Source organism: Mustela nivalis (assembly GCF_964662115.1).
Source record: "Mustela nivalis genome assembly, chromosome: 13".
NCBI classification, from domain to species: domain Eukaryota; kingdom Metazoa; phylum Chordata; class Mammalia; order Carnivora; family Mustelidae; genus Mustela; species Mustela nivalis.
In genome coordinates this window covers 17,906,163-17,923,219 of record NC_139032.1, presented here as the reverse complement: position 1 = coordinate 17,923,219, position 17,057 = coordinate 17,906,163, and the positions used below count along the sequence as shown (strand labels likewise).

The 17,057-nt window shown below is 39.2% G+C and overlaps 1 protein-coding gene across 1 annotated transcript in view; it reads left to right on the top strand.

The window, feature by feature from the left end:
* LOC309845946 (guanine nucleotide-binding protein subunit alpha-14) overlaps positions 1–17,057 on the top strand; it is a 191,368-nt gene that overhangs the window by 64,697 nt on the left and 109,614 nt on the right. The gene's annotated exons all lie outside the window — the stretch shown is intronic.

The window sequence follows — 17,057 nt, the reverse complement described above, 5'->3', positions numbered from 1 at the left end:
ATGATCAGAGGGATGGTTTTGATACCATTCTGTGAAAACTGCAATGCCTGACAAGACTTTTAATTTACAACCATCCAATTTTAGGTAAGTTTGACCAAGAGAGTCTGTAAAAGTACTGCCGGTCTTTTGTTAAAACAACTGTAGATAAACTTTAACAAAGGAGAACATTGGACAGCAAGATCCCAAGTTGCACTCCATAGAAAATTGTCAATTAGGTAGTTCCCTCCCAAAAGAAGGTTATAGACCTAAGCTGTTTACTGATTCCTCCCCCCAAAATGTTCACTGATACTCTTGAGCTCACTGTTGCATTTGAAAATACATTAACTATTTTTCTTAGTGTTTAGAAAGTACCATTGAAAGCCTCTCAGGGCTCAACACAGGATGGTGTCCTGCAGTTTGGTGTGAGAGCAGCCCTGGTAGACTGACTGAGGACAGGCATCTGGTCTGACTGCTGACACTATCCAGTTACAAGACCACAGAAACCCTGGACTGGCCCCTTAACGGTACAGGCACCAAACCTTGGCTAGCGTGCCTATAATGGGTAAAGTGGGCATGGCAGCCAACTAGAGTAAAGGAAAATGCTGCTCAGTCACAACAGTATCTCCTCCCATTTAGGAGATACCCCTGAAGTGCCTGGTTCTGGAGAACAGGGGCCATTATACCACAGGGCACCACAGGACCTCTTCTTCATTATGCCACTACTGTTCAGGCAACATAGCTGACTTTCCTAATACATAGAAACAAACACAGAGTTAGACAAACTGAGGAGACAGAGGAATATGGCTTAAATGAAAGAACAAGACAGAACCATGAAAAAGAGCTAACTGAGATGGAGATAAGCAATAAGCTTGATACAGAATTCAAAGTAATGGTCATAAAAGTACTTATTAGGCTTGAGAAGAGTGGAGAATCTTCAACAAAGAGAAAATATAAAAAAGAACCAACCAGAGATGAAGAACTCAATAACTAAAATAAAAAATATACTAGTTGGGAATCAAAAGTAGACTAGAGGAGGGGGAAGAATGGATTGGTAATCAGGAAGACAAGGTAATAAAAAGCAACCAAGTTGAAAAACAAACAAAAGTAATAAAAAATTAGGTTAAGGGAACTCAAATATCATCAAATGTAATAATATGTATTTTACAGGGATTGCAGAGTTGGTGAGAGAAGGGGGCAGAAAACTTATTTGAAAAATAGCTGAAAACTTCCTTAATCTGGTGAAGGAAGCAGACATCTAGATCTGGAAGTGCAGAGAGCCCCCAATAAAAAGAACCCAAGGAGGTCCGTGCCAAGATACATAATAATTAAAATGGCAAAAAGTAATAATAAGGAGTTTGATTTTTTTTAAAAGATTTTATTTATTTATATGACAGACAGAGATTACAAGCAGGCAGAGAGGCCGGCAGAGAGAGGAAGGGAAACAGGTTCCCTGCTGAGCAGAGAGCCTAATGTGGGTCTCGATCCCAGGACCCTGGGATCATGACCTAAGCTGAAGGCAGAGGCTTTAACCCACTGAGCCACCCAGGCGTCCCATAATAAGGAATTTTAAAGGCAACAAGAGAAAACCGTTACATACAAGAGAACCCCTATAAGGTTATCAGCTGGTTTTTCAGCAGAAACTTTGCAGGCCAAAGAAAATGGCATGGTATTTTAAAGCATTGAAAGGAAGAAAACTTGCCACCAAGAATCCTCTATTTATCAGGATTGCTATTCAACATAGAAGAAGAGCTAGTTTCCCAAACAAAAGGTAAAGTAGCTTATCACTGCAAAGCTAGCCTTACAAGAAGGTCAGAGGGAATTCTCTGAGTGGAAATAGAAGGCCGTAATTAAAAGTAGGAAAATCAGGAAAGGAAAAAATTTGACAAGAAAATGAAAACCTATAATAAAAGTAGTAATCACTTATGAGATCAGTATGGAGGTTACAGCACAAAAGCAGTAAAATCCATTACATTCACAGAAATTCAAAGGATTCAAATTCAAAATGCAAAGTATGATAACATATATGTAAAATGTGAAGGGGGAAGTAAAAATTTAGTACTTTTAGAATGGGTTCAACTTAAATGACCAGCTTAACATGGACTTAACATATGCAGATGTTATATATGAACCTAAGATAACCATAAGTCCAGAACCTAGTGAAAAAAAAAAAAGAAGAATCCAAACATAATAATGACAGTCATCAAACCAGAAATAAAGAGAGCAAGAGAAGAAAAAAGAAACAGAGAACTACAAGAATAGTTGTAAAACAAGTAATAAAATGGTAATATGTACATATTTATCAATAATTACTTTGAATAGTACTTTGAGTACTCTATTTTACAGTAGAGTAAATGCTCCAATCAAAAAAGGTGATGGAATGGATTAAAAAAAAAAAAAGCAAAGACTTATTATATGCTGATCATAGGAGACTCACTTTGGACCTAAAGATACAGCAGACTGAATGTGAAGGCATGGAAAACTACTTGCCATGCAAATGAAAACAAAAAAAGCAATACTTAATTCAGTCAAAATAGACTTTAAAACAAAGCCTGCAGCAAGAAACAAATAAGGAAAACATGTAATGATAAAGGAAAAACCCAATGAGAGGATATAATAATTGTATCTATGCCCCCAACAGGGGGGCATAATGCAACTATTAATGGATATAAAGGAAGAAACTGACAACAATACAGTAGTAGTAGGGGACTTTAACACTCCACTTACATCAATAGATTGATCATCCAGAAAGAAAATCAACAAGGAAACAGTAGCTTTGAATGACACATGAGACTGGATGGACCTAACAGATATATGCAGAACATTCCATCCCAAAACAACAGAATATACACATTCTTTTCACATGCTCATGGAACATTCTCCAGGATAGATCACATGTTAGGCCACTAACAAGTCTCAATGAATTAAAAAAAAAAAGTCTTATCATGCTTTTCTGACCACAATGGTATGAACCTAGAAATTACAAGAAAAATTCTGGAAAGAACACAAATAAATGGAGAATGCATACCATGCTACTAAATAATGAATGGGTCAGCCAAGAAATCAAAGAATAACTCAAAAACTCGATGGAGACAAATGAAAATGAAAACACAACCATCCAGCATCTTTGGGATGCAGCAAAAGCTGTTCTAAGAGGGAACATTATAGCCGTATAGGCCTCCCTCAAGAAACAAGAAAAATCTCAACCTAAGCTTACATCTAAAGGAGATAGAAAGAGAAGAACAACCAAAACCTAAAGCCAGTAGAAGGAAAGAAATAATAGATTGGAACAGAATTAAATGAAACAGTCTTTAAAAAAATAAAATAAAATAAAATAAAATAAAATAAAATAAAATAAAATAAAATAAAATAAAATAAAACACACCAATAGAACAAATCAATGAAACCAGGAGCTGGTTCTTTGAAAAGATGAACAAAATTGATCAACCTTCAGCCAGACTCATTAAGAAAAAGAGAGGACTCAAAAAAAAAAAAAATTGTTCACTTATATTCATGAGCTCACTGTCCCCATTTGAAAACACAAGATAAACCATCCTTAGTATTTAGAAAGCGCCACTACAATTAGATTGATAGGGAAAAAATCTCATTAAAAAAATTTTTTTTACTGCTGTATTCTCCCTGAATGCATGATAGTTACACGATGTCAATGCCCTCTGGGCGAAGCCAACATAATTTGATGAGATAAGCCCTCTTACAATCAGGCATATTTTACCCTCAATCCAGGGCTAGTATTGATTTGGAATGCAATTCTCTTACATTTCTCAATCATTGGCCTCCTCTGCACTTAGAAATGAAGCAAATCAGTGTTTGGTAAGACTTACAGCCATTATCTGTTTTTTCCTCGGCTTTGAAAATACCCAGAACTTGTCTGATGTACTGAATGCTCCATTCATTTGTCCTAGAGTTTAAAGGCACACACTCTTGTTACCATGGAAACAGACTCACATCCTAAGGAAATGGATTCAGTACCTTCCTCCTAATGATAATATATAGGGTAAGCTCTGAAGAGAAAAATGAATCTATATTAAGTTCCATTATCTAGATTATGGTGCTCCCTAGTTCCATGAATCTCCTCTTCATTTGGTTTTAGGGGTGTTTACAGTCACTGGGTGATGGTACATGGTGAGAGGTTTGATAGTATAATCCTTTGCCACTGAATTACTGAATTGGTGTAAATAACCAGAATATTGCACTGGTTTCATACAGATGCTGAAGTTGTTGGATATTTAATAACGGGTCCAGTGCTTGTCCCCAGAGGTCCAGAAATCTGATACTGGCATCTAACTCTGAGCTGGGCTAGTTAAGACCTACAGAAGGCCCCCTGATGAGGACATGATTAAATGAGGGAAAAGACCACTTTAACTGAGCCCATTTACAATGGGGCCCAACATTACATAGTAAACACTGGGGGTAGGAGTGACTTAATTAGAATTTCATTTTGAAAAACAAAAACTATGGGCACCTGGGTGGTTCAGTTGGTTAAGTGTCTGCCTTTGGCTCAGGTCATGATCCCCAGAGTCCTGGGACCAAGCCCTGCATTGCACTGAACTGCCAGCTCAGCAGGGAGTCTGCCTCTCCCCCAGCTCATTAGCCCTCTTTCCCTCTTATTCTCTCTCTCTCTCTCAAATAAAGTCTTAAAAAAAAATAATGAGCATAAAGTTACTTGATCTTAACATTGGAAAAAATTTTAGGTATTAATATCCAGAATAGTTGAAAATATAAGTTGAATCAGGCATGAAACAAGTATTGCTTTTTTTTTGGTCATAGATTTTTCCAGGAGAATTTAATAGGTAATGGGTACTTTCCAGCACATGGGACCTTTGCCACACAAAACTACTCTTTCCAGTAGTTGAAACCACTCCCTCTTCATTCCATTTGGTTTCAACCCCCTCACCCCCCACCCTTCATGTGATTTTCTACTTCTTAGAATAAATCCCCTGGTTGAGCTTGGTGACGCCCTTCAGTGCCCTTTCTCTACCTTGTATGTGATAGTCCTTTTGTATTCTCTGTCCCTGTGTTTTTCAGACACCCTCCTTGCCCTTAGTCCTCATTCCTTATTCACTCTAGATGCTCCACCTTTTTAAAAAAAATAATTTTATTTTTTCAGTGTTCCAAGATTCATTGTTCATGCACCACACCCAGTGCTCCATGCAATACATGCCCTCCATAATACCCACTACCAGGCTCACCCGTCTGCCCACCTCTGTTCCCTCTAAAATCCTCAGTTCGTTTCTCAGAGTCCACAGTCTCTAATGGTTCGTCTCCCCCTCCAATTTCCCCCAATTCTCTTTTCCTTTCCTTCTCCTAATGTCCTCCATGTTATTCTTTATGTTCCACAAGTAAGTAAAACCATGTGATAATTGACTCTTTCTGCTTGACTTATTTCACTCAGCATAATCTCTTCTAGTCCTGTCCATGTTGATACAAAAGTTGGGTATTCATCTTTTCTGATGGAGGCATAATACTCCATTGTATATATGGGCCATATCTTCTTTATCCATTCGTCTGCTGAAGGGCATCTTGGCTCTTTCCACAGTTTGGTGACTGTGGCCATTGCTGCTATGAACATTAGGGTACATATGGCCCTTCTTTTCAATACATCTGTATCTTTGGGGTAAATACCCAGTAGTACAATTACTGGGTCATAAGGTAGCTCTGTTTTTAACTTTCTGAGGAATCTTCACACTGTTTTCCAAAATGGCTGCAACAACTTACATTCCCACCAATGGTGTAAGAGGGTTCCCCTTTTTCCACATCCTCTCCAACACTTGTTTCCTGTCTTGTTAATCTAACCATTCTAACTGGTATAAGGTGGTATCTCAATGTGGTTTTGATTTGAATTTCCCTGATGGCAAATGATGATGAACATTTTTTCATGTGTCTGTTAGCCATTTGTATGTCTTCTTTGGAGAAGTGTCTGTTCATGTCTTCTGCCTATTTTTTGACATGATTATCTGTTTTTTGGGTGTTTATAGATCTTGGATTTTAGCCCTTTTTCTGTAGTGTCATTTGCGAATGTCTTCTCCCATTCCATGGGTTGTCTCTTCCCTTTGTTGACTGTTTCCTTTGCTGTGCAGAAGCTTTTTATCTTGATGAAGTCTGAAAAGTTCATTTTCATTTTTGTTTTCTTTGCCTTTGGAGATGTGTCTGGAAAAAAGTTGCTGAGAGAGGCAAGCAGAGAGAGAGGAAGGGAAGGAAGCAGGCTACCTGCTGAGCAGAGAGCCCGATGCGGGACTCGATCCCAGGACCCTGAGATCATGACCTGAGCCGAAGGCAACAGCTTAACCCACTGAGCCACCCAGGCGCCCTAAGTGAGGTATTGTTATGTTTTGTGAGCTTTTATGGTATCCATGAGTGAAGAGACAGTATGTGTCCAGGACTGTAACATAACATCATCTGTGTTAATGGAATTCAACATCCTACTGCTGAATTTCAACCAAGCGATATCTGAGTTTTCTGAATATAATCATGTTAACCTATGATTCTGCTTTTTTTTTTTTAACAGCTCCTCAGTTTTCTAATGAAATTCCATAGACAGATATTCCAGAAAATTCTACAGACTCATAAGATTATTAGAGGGAACCAGTTTTACATATGTATACAGGTAATTCATGCGGGTAAAAACTTGACTGTGAATTGGGAACTTTGTAGTTCATCAGGCTTTGAGATCCTCCAAAGAAAGTCAGTAATACATTGTTTGGGCTTCATCCTAAAAGAAAGATGAAGCAGTGCAAAAGAAGGGAGGTCTCCTAAGAAAGAAGGACTCTCTCTAAGGCCCCATTTGATTGGTAGGAACTAGGCAATAGGAAAATAAGATCTATATTTGATAGTTTTTTAGTACGGTAGTAAATTAGCCAGCTTAAGGGAAATATAATCAGATTATAGCTTCCTTTGTTTTGTGCTAAGCGTGGGCCTAAGACATAGAAGATACTTGTTATTAAACATACTTTTTTACTGTGGTGAAATATGCATAACAAAATTGACTGTCTTACTCATTTTTAAGTGTAAAATCCAGTCATGAAGTACACTCAGAATATTGTACCTCCATCACTACTCTCCATTTCCTGAAGTTTTCATCATCCCTAAGAGAAACTGTGTACCCATGAAACAACAACTCTTTGTTGCCTTGCCTTCCAGGCCCTGGGAACCTTTATTCTGCTTTCTGTTTCTATGAATTTGCCTATGCTAGCTAGGTACCTTGTGTAAGAGGAATCATGATATTTGCCCAGGCTTATTTCGCTGATGATACTGTTTCCAAAGGTCATCCATGTTGCAGCATATACCCAAGTTTCCTTCCTTTTTTATTTTTTTAATGTTTGTAGCAATTTTATTTAAAAATTTCCCAAACTGGAAACCACCCAAATATCCTTCAATGGGTGAATATTAAAATGAACTGTGGTCATCCATACAACGGAACACTGCTTAGCTATAAAAAGCAACACGTATGATTCTCAAAGACATAGTGAAAGCAGCCAGTTACATCCAGAAGTTACATCCTGTATGAAGCTATGTATGTGACATTCTGGAAAAGGCAGATTTATAGGAACAGAGATCAGGTTGGTATGTGCCAGAGGCCTGGGGCAGGACAGATGTTTGAATACAAAGGGGTGGCATAAGAGAATTTTGTGGGTGATGGAACTGCCCTGTGTCCTGATTGCAGAGGTAGTTATACTAATGTGTTAAAACAGAACTGTACATAAAAAAAGTTAATTTTATGGTATGTTAATTCAAAATTTTTTAAAAATGAAGATAAAATATGTCCCAACCAATTTCTCTTTAAAAAGGCTATGAAAGAAATTTTCCATCTGGGTTTCTTCCAGAAAGGCTGGTTTGCACCAGCCCTGGTGTTTGTGGGTCTGTTTTTTCACCTGTAAAACAAGAAGTCAGTCTAAAGCAGGGATTTTCCTTCTCCCCTGCACCCTAAAATTACACCCCTGGGCAGGCCCTTTATGGAAGTGGGGTTGGGATAGGGTCGGAGGGAGAAGGCATTTGGCTTCCACTGGGCTCTGGACTCGCAGAGCTGTTGTGCTTTTGTCTGTCTCATATACTGTTGGTCTGAAAACCTCTGGATTAGATTAGTTGGTCTTGAGTCAGATCCTCAGGCCCCTGGAGGGTTTGAAAAATCCTGGATTTCTGGGCTTATAGGTGGAGCCCATTCATTTGTTCCCGTGGACCCCAGAGGTTAGCCAGCACTAATGGCATTAATAGCAATCTAAACAAGGCCTTTCGGGGGAAGCTGGAAGTGTGCTCCTCACTTTAGGACCCCCGGTCACTCGTGGATTAAACACAATATAAACTCTGAAAGGCTTAAAAAGTCCAGGCCTCTTCTAAGGTAGGGTCTGAATTTCCTTCCTTTTTAAGACTGATTAATATTCCATTGTATGTACACACCACATTTTGTGTATCTATTCATCTGTTGGTGGATAAACAATGTGTAAAGCATGGAATTATGACACCACTTTCTTGGCATTTTAGAGGGTTTTTTTCTGATACACTCTTACTGTTCTCCCTTCTTTAGGACTCGTGATCCACTATTGGCCCTTTACAGAGGAATTTAACAAATTCATTTGGTCTGGGAAGATATTTGACTTCACAGAGTGGGATGGATGAGACCAGGTCTGATGAGCTTAATAGCTCCTCCTGATTGCCTTCCTCCATTGAGGTGCCCTTGGAGGCCTAGAGGGGACCATGCCATATTAAATAGGTACAAGGTGACACATGAAGTTTATTTAAATCTCTGCTTTAAAACACCTCTTAAGGGAGCCTGGGTGGCTCAGTGGGTTAAGCCGCTGCCTTCGGCTCAGGTCATGATCTCAGGGTCCTGGGATCGAGTCCCGCATGGGGCTCTCTGCTCGGCAGGGAGCCTGCTTCCTCCTCTCTCTCTCTCTGCCTGTCTCTCTGCCTACTTGTGATCTGTCAAATAAATAAATAAAATCTAAAAAAAAAAAAAAAAAATAAAAATAAAACACCTCTTAAAAATTCCACTTTAAGTTTGTGTTTGGAGTGAAAGCTCTGGAAAGGAAGACCAGACACTTGAGAATTACCATCTTGGCTAAGGGGGAGCTTCATGTGGCTAACATTTTCAGTTAGCTGTGTGGCAGCTAGAACAGTTAAGCTCAGGAAGTCAGAAGGAATGGGTTTGTTGTTTTCCAGAAAGTTAACAAAATTTTTGTTTGGGTGATTTTTTTTCTTTATTCTTCCAGTCCCCCCCACTCCTCCAGCCCCTTACGTAAGGAACATGGAAACATAGTAAGTCCTCGTTGAAAGGAAGTATGTGTCTCTCTGCAGACCTCATTTGGGAGATGCTTGCACTACTCTAGGTAGAGAAGGACCCACTCCTGGAGTAGCTGAGAACCAGGGTAACATGCTAGGACCCTGCATTAAGTTGGTGAGACTATTAAGCACCTGTTTCTGTCTAAATAGTTTATCTCCGTTTGGTTCATATGTATATTCCTTAAATGCAATGTAGTTTATTGTTACTTATTTTCTGGAAGTTAGAAACAAAAACTAAGGTACAAAATGTTTGTAGCTCTAGCCCAGGAATTCTATACCATAATGACATAGTAGAATCACGTTGGGAATTTCTAAGGGTGAGCCCTAGCATCATATAATTTAAAAATTCCCAACCATGAGTATAAGGATCACTGATCTAATATGTTTTGAGAATCATTGTCTGGTCTAAACCCCAGTGGTGTATGTCACATAACAACGCTATACTTAAAACCTCCTGATTGAAGCATTTTCTATTTTGTATTTTCTATTTTTTAGCTCAGCAGTTAAAAGCTGAGATTGAGGGGCACCTGGGTGGCTCAGTGGGTTAAAGCCTCTGCCTTCGGCTCAGGTCATGATCCCAGAGTTCTGGGATCGAGCCCCACATCGGGCTCTTTGCTTGGCAGGGAACCTGCTTCCCTGTCTATCTCTGCCTGTCTCTCTGCCTACTTGTGATCTCTTTCTGTCAAATAAATAAATAAAATCTTAAAAAAAAAAAGATTAAAAAAAATCTGAGATTGAAAATGTGAACTTATCAATCCATGACTGATCCCCAAAGAAAAGAGATGGAAGGGCCATTTATACTACACTATAATATTCAGTAATTTGAGAGAAAATTTGCATATATGAGGTTGTTTCTTTATGGTCTCTCTCTCTCTCTCTTTTTTTTTTTTTTTTTTTGTAAAATCTGATAGGGAAAAATGGCCAAGGAAATTGTTTTCATTGAATCAATCTTTATGCACTTTAGCAGGCTCAAAGCTTGCTAAAAGAATTTCTTCAGTCAACACAAGCATGCACATAGGCCTGCACACACATGGTCACCATCACTCCATGGCATAAATTTTTTTTTAAAGATTTTATTTATTTATTTGACAGAGATCACAAGTAGGCAGAGTCAGGCAGAGAGAGAGGAGGAAGCAGGCTCCCTGCTGAGCTGAGAGCCCGATGTGGGACTCGATCCCAGGATCCTGGGATCATGACCTGAGCCGAAGGCAGAGGCTTTAACCCACTGAGCCACCCAGGCGCCCCCATGACATAAATTTTTTAAACATTTTTTTTATTATATCAGTCACCATACAGTACATCACCAGTTTTTGATGTAGTGTTCCAGGATTCATCGTTTGCATATAACACCCAGTGCTCCATGCAATACATGCCCTCCTTAACACCCATCACTGGATTTGCCCATCCCCACCCCCCCCACCCCTCTAGAACCTTCAGTTTGATTCCCAGTGTCCATAGTCTTTCATGATTTGTCTCCCCTTCTGATCCCCCCTTCATTTCTCCCTTCTTTCTCCTAATGTCCTCCATGCTATTCTGTATGTTCCACAAATAAGCAAAACCATATGATAGTTGTCTTTCTCTGATTGACTTATTTCACTCAGCATAATGCCCTCCAGTTCCATCCATGTTGATGTAAAAGCTGGGTATTCACCCTTTCTGATGGCTGAGTAATATTCCCTTGTATATATGGACCACGTCTTTATCCATTCACCTGTTGAAGGGCATCTCAGCTTCTTCCACAGCCTGGCTATTGTGGACATTGCTGCTATGAACATTGGGGTTCATATGGCCCTTCTTTCCACTACTTATCTTTGGGGTAAATACCCAGTAATGCAATGAACAAAACTAGAAGCTGGTTCTTTGAAAGAGTTAATAAGATCGATAAACCACTGGCCAGACTTATCCAAAAGAAAAGGGAAAGGACCCAAATTAATAACATTCTGAATGAAAGGGGAGAGATAACAACTAACACCAAGGAAATAGGACTGATTATCAGAAATCATTACCAACAACTATATGCCAATAAATTAAGCAATGTGGAGGGGCGCCTGGGTGCTCAGTGGGTTAAGCCTCTGCCTTTGGCTCAGGTCATGATCCCAGGGTCCTGGGATTGAGTCCCGCATTGGGCTCCTTGCTCAGCAGGGAGCCTACTTCCCCCTTTCTCTCTGCCTGCCTCCCTGCCAACTTGTGATCTCTCTGTCAAGTAAATAAATAAAATCTAAAAAAAAAAAGGATTATCCATTCCAACCAGGTGGGATTTATCCCTGGGATGCAAGGGTGGCTCATCATTTGCAAATCAATCAATGTGGTAGAACACATAAATAAGAGAAGAGGCAAGACCCATATGGTCCTCTCAACTGATGGAGATAAAGCATTTGACCAAATACAGCATCCTTTCCTGATTAAAACCCTTCAGAGTGTAGGGATAAAAGGAACATTCCTCAATTTCATAAAAACCATCTATGAAAAGCCCACAGCAAATATCATTCTCAATGGGGAAGAGCTGAAAGCCTTTCCTTAAGATTAGGAACACAACAAGGATGCCCACTCTCACCACTATTGTTTAAAATAGTACTGGAAGTCCTAGCAACAGCAGTCAGACAACAAAAAGAAATAAAGTGTATTCGAATTGGCAAAGAAGAAGTCAAACTCTTTCTCTTTGCAGATGACATACACTTTCTTAAATGTATTTTTATAATAAGCCCATACCGTTCTTTGGAACACACTCTTCTTCCATTTTCACTCATCAGAGTGCTACCCATCTGTCAGGATTCAGATCCCCTGCCCTTTTTCATTCTGCCCTCTGGCCAAGAAGGGGTACTCTGTCCTTTGTTCCAGTCCTGACCAGTCCTTTGTCTCGCTGTCTTGGTAGTCTTTGCATTGAATTTCATGTTGTGTTTCTGGTGACTTGTCATCTGTTCTGTTAACAGTAAGCTTCTCGAGAGCAGATAGATTCCATTCTGAGTAATTGGACTTTAAATGGTTAATTGATGGGAATAAAGAAGCAAGTGCATTTATTATTCATACATAATAAGAGTTTAGGCTCAGAGAAATTTGTGAAATCATAGCTAAGAATCCAGAGAAGATATGTCCTCTGATTCATGTAGATGTGGTTAGAGCAACAAACTTTAATCAGGTTCAAAGGGAGGAGTAAGAACAGAGTCAGGTAACATTAGATGGAGGAGATACTCTGCCCTACCTACTTAGGTGTTCAGGGGAGGTGTTGCTATTTTCACTGTTGTGCTTCCTAGGGGAGATTCAACACTGAGTTAGGTGATTTGAAGTTGCTTCTTTAAAATACAATTATAAACAAAAGCAATGAGTGTCTTTATGGAAAATCTGTTTTCTGTTGTTGTTTGTTTGTTTGTTTTTGTCTTTTTTAATAGGCTGCTTCTGACCTTGTATAGAAGGCCCGCTGTAGCCTCCAACATCCTCCGCTGACCCTAGTCTTATGGGAGCAGTATACAAGACTTCTGGGTTCAGGGTCTCCTGTATGTACTCTGAGTGGACAACAGCTCATAGTTTCTACTGCTCCCTAGACACATTTTCTAGATACGATTTTGCTGTCATTAGATTTAGACATACTATCTGGGAAACCCCCAAATGCCATATTCTGAAAGTCTTGATAAGTTATGTCACATGAAGCATCTGAGGACAGAGGTGACTGCACAATCTATTTTTTTTTCTAGTCCTGAATGATTTCTCTGTCATCCAAGCTTGACTTCAGATTTAAAATTTTGCTCCTTCCATCCTATCCAGAATTTCTGTTTGTAATAGAAAAGGACCCATGTACATCAATACAGTTCACCATTTTGCTGCAAGTTCTCTCTAGAATTTTCTAATCAAATAGCAGTCTTGAGCTCTTTCTATCCAGTATTGATACTGTTTATTTCTTTATCTTGTCTTAATTCTTTGGCTCGGACCTCCAATACAACATAGAATGGGAGCAGCAATGGCAGATACATTTCTCTGCTGACTGTGGTAGGAATGCTTTAATATGTATTTCCATTAGGGATAATACCTAATATATTTTATAAAGTTAATAAAGTTGCTTTTTATTCCCAGTTTACTAAAATCAGGCACAGGTACTGAATTTTATCAAACAGTGTTTAAATTGATTGAGAGGTTAATCCAATAATAATAATAGATCATTATATTTCCTAATGCTGAACCTGTTTTACAATGCCTGAAAAAAAATCCCATATTCTCAGTTACTGCCGCATAGTGTATACTAATGTTGTGTCTAGGGTTAGATTTGTTTTAAAGATTACTTTGCTGCCACTCAAGGCTTATTATAGGAAGAAGAGGAAAATTAGAGGATTTATATGTTATATTATTTCAAGAAGTGAGGAAGCTGGAGGTATTGCTATGTCTAATGGTTCTGTGACAACCATTCCCCACCAAGACTTTGCTATTTCATTTGGAAAAACAGTGGCAAAAGTGAGAAAGGAGACAGATTTTAGCACTAAGACATAGTTTAAACAGTATTATGTTTAGAAGAAAAAGAATCACAGTGAACTCTTGCCAGAATAACAATCACTAAGTGCTCAAAAAATTATGGCTGAATTTGAAATCCAAAAATCCCTAGTCTTAGATATGGAAAAAAGTCCATGTAACATTCCAATATGGTACATGCTCCTTGATACTGAGTGCTTCAGATTCCAAGGTTCTGCCTGTCGTGTCGTGCCTAAATGAGAAGGGTCCTACTTGGGTTAAAAGTTGTGTTGAAGGGACGCCTGGGCGGCTCAGTTGGTTGAGCAGCTGCCTTTGGCTCAGGTCATGATCCCAGCATCCTGGGATCAAGTCCCACATCGGGCTCCTTGCTCCATGGGGAGCCTGCTTCTCCCTCTGACTCTGCCTTCCACTCTGTCTGCCTGTGCTCGCTCTTGCTCTCTCTCTGACAAATAAATAAATAAAATCTTAAAAAAAAAAAAAAGTTGTGTTGAAAAGAACAAGGAAAATGGTCTCTGTTATCGAGGCCTTGCTGTCTCTTCTCCAGACTCTGTTGTTATGTAGACCCAACTCCATAGTCTGAATGAAACAGCTCCCTGAGCTTTCCAATCATTTTCCTCTGCCCACGCCATGTCTTCCTGCTAGGCATAATGGTCATCCAGCACTGTTGAGTGCCTACACATTGAACCCTCGTGTCTCCTCCATAACTAGAAAGAATCCCTCCCTCTTTAGATCACCAGTGACCCTTGGCTATCCTTCCCTCTTGCAGTGAGGTATCTTATAGCTTACAGGGTAGTTGGAGGAACCCCATAGTTGTAGGGAATCTATGACTCAAAATTTGAAATGCTTTAAAACAGTGATTTTTAAAAACAAAACATACCTTCATTTCCTCATTTTTATTATGAGACATTTTAAAAATGAAGAATTGAAGCCATTATATATTGAGCTCCTTCTCTTTTATCTGAGCTCAGTAATTGTACCCATGTTGCCATGATTGTTTACCTATTCTGTTTTGCTGAAGCACTTGAAAGTTGCAGACTTTTATTGCATGGGACCTCTAATACTTCTTAAGAATATTCTTCTACATGAAATGCCATTATCCCATTTAAGAACATTAACAACATATTTTGAATATCAAATCTGTATACGAACAACCTTATTGTCTTAATTTTAAATTTGGTTTCCTAAGAGAAGTCTCAGAACACTGGGAAACTGAGGCAGATTTCCAAGATGGAGAATGTGAAGGAAAAAAAGAAGTGGTACCAGGCAGAAAACTGGAAATGAAGCGCTAGAGTTCTGGGTTGTGCATCTAAAATGTAAGGAGACTTTTGGCTTTCCGAGCGCATGGGCAAAATGTGGGCATTGGGGAAAATAGTCCCTAAGGTTCCTTCTGATTCCTCCCTCAAAAATTGGATTATGAGTTGCAAATGTAAAAAAAAGTTTACAGATGATACCCTCTCTTGGAAAGTGGTTGTGTTGTAGTAGTTGTTGTTTTTGATCAGGGATTGTCTAGGTTAGTGGTGGAAGTTAAAGGTGGCTTACCCTTTTAGGGTACCATTTTCTCCCATGAAATTCACCTATTAACTACTGTACCCTTGTACCACTGGAAGAGGAATGGTTTTAGACTTGGCTTAGTACTTTGGGCCTTTTATCCAGGCCAGCTCTTGTTTTTCCATCACATTTTCATCCGTCATTGAAAAGACAGTTTCATCTCCTGCCAAAAAAAAAAAAAAAAAAAAAGATTCCCTAATGTGGCCATTCCCATTCCCTGTTAACCAGAATTTTGTACTTAATAAATTATTGTTTGAACAATTATGGAGAGAGGCACTGAACAAAGTGTCCATACTTGCCCTAGAACATAAAGACACTGGGAATAACAAGATGGTCTTCTTTGACTTCTCAGTGATTCTGTTGATAGGCACCATATTCTGGCTATTTTCTCAGGGGGACAGAATTGCTTTTGGGCTTAATAAATTTGGGAAATGGGGCTGGCTTTGCTAATTCACCATGGTTCCACTGAGTCATTTGCTTCTTTATCTTTCTATTTTCTCTCTATTTCTCTCTCCTGTCTCCTTTCTTTCTTATTCACTTAACCATTCAATTATTTGATATATGTATCTACTGCATGATTCCTTGCCAGCAGACACAAGGCAGGGCTGCAGTGGAGGGACATCCCTACCCACGGGTTTATTTTTACATTAACCATAACCCACGTCAAAGAAAAGATTTCAAGAGGGTCCTTGTCCTAAAGAGCCTGCTTGGTTACCATAATGAAAAAGAAGAAGGATGCATGGCATGTGTGTGACATCCTAGTTACTGGCAGATTAATTTCCAAGGAAGCTTCTGGTTTGCCAAACTGGAATTTGTTAGGAGAGAGAAGCGGGAGAGCTCAGAGCACACAGTTGTGACTGGTTTGGGTTGTCAGGGGGAGGAAGGCTTGGTTCTCTAGGATTTGTTAACATACAAATGGAGATGCCTTTGTGATGACTGGATGGTGGCCTGAAATGATGGAGTTGTATGATGAGTCCATTTTATTCCTTTCTGAAATATTTTGTCCATTGAGCAAAAACTAAAACAAACACGGACTAAAAATACTTCCCCAGGTGTGGTGCTCAGAATTGGATTGCTTTCATCAATATTACCTGTAAGCCTTGTCATGGTCCCTCTTTCCTCATGATCCTCCATAAATACCCCATTAGTGTCCACTGTCATGTATCTACTGTGACTTCCCTGAATCCATTCTTCATAGTTTTATATCTTTGCAACCACGAGACAACACATTTTGTGTATATTATAAAACCTTTAAATACATAGTATGTAAGTCTCTTTTGGCAACCTGCTTTTATTTAACTTTGATTCAGCCCTGATCAGATCTATCTATAGCTGTACACTAGATTCAGTGCACTCCTTGTTATTCCTGTAAAGCATTTCATCCAACAAATATGCCTTTGTTTGGACATTTGGGTAATGTTCAGTTCTTCACAATTACAAACAGTGGAGTAGGGCATGCTGCCTTGTACACATGAAGATATGCCACGTTTTTTTCTCCAACTCTTCGGTTCTGAAAATTTCACATCTGTGGAAAAACTCAGAGCATGCAATACTCAACTGCTTTCATTTTACATAAATTATTTAATTTTATCACGGACGCTTTCTCTCCTTCTCCTCCCTCTTTCTCCATCTCGCTTTCTCTCCCTCCTACCCACTCCTCCTCTCCCTCTGTGTGTGTGTGTGTGTGTGTGTGTGTGTGTCTGTGTGTTTTCCATCTACTATAACAGAATACCTCGGGCTAGATGGCTTAAGAATAATAGAAATGTATTCCTTTTAGTTCTGGT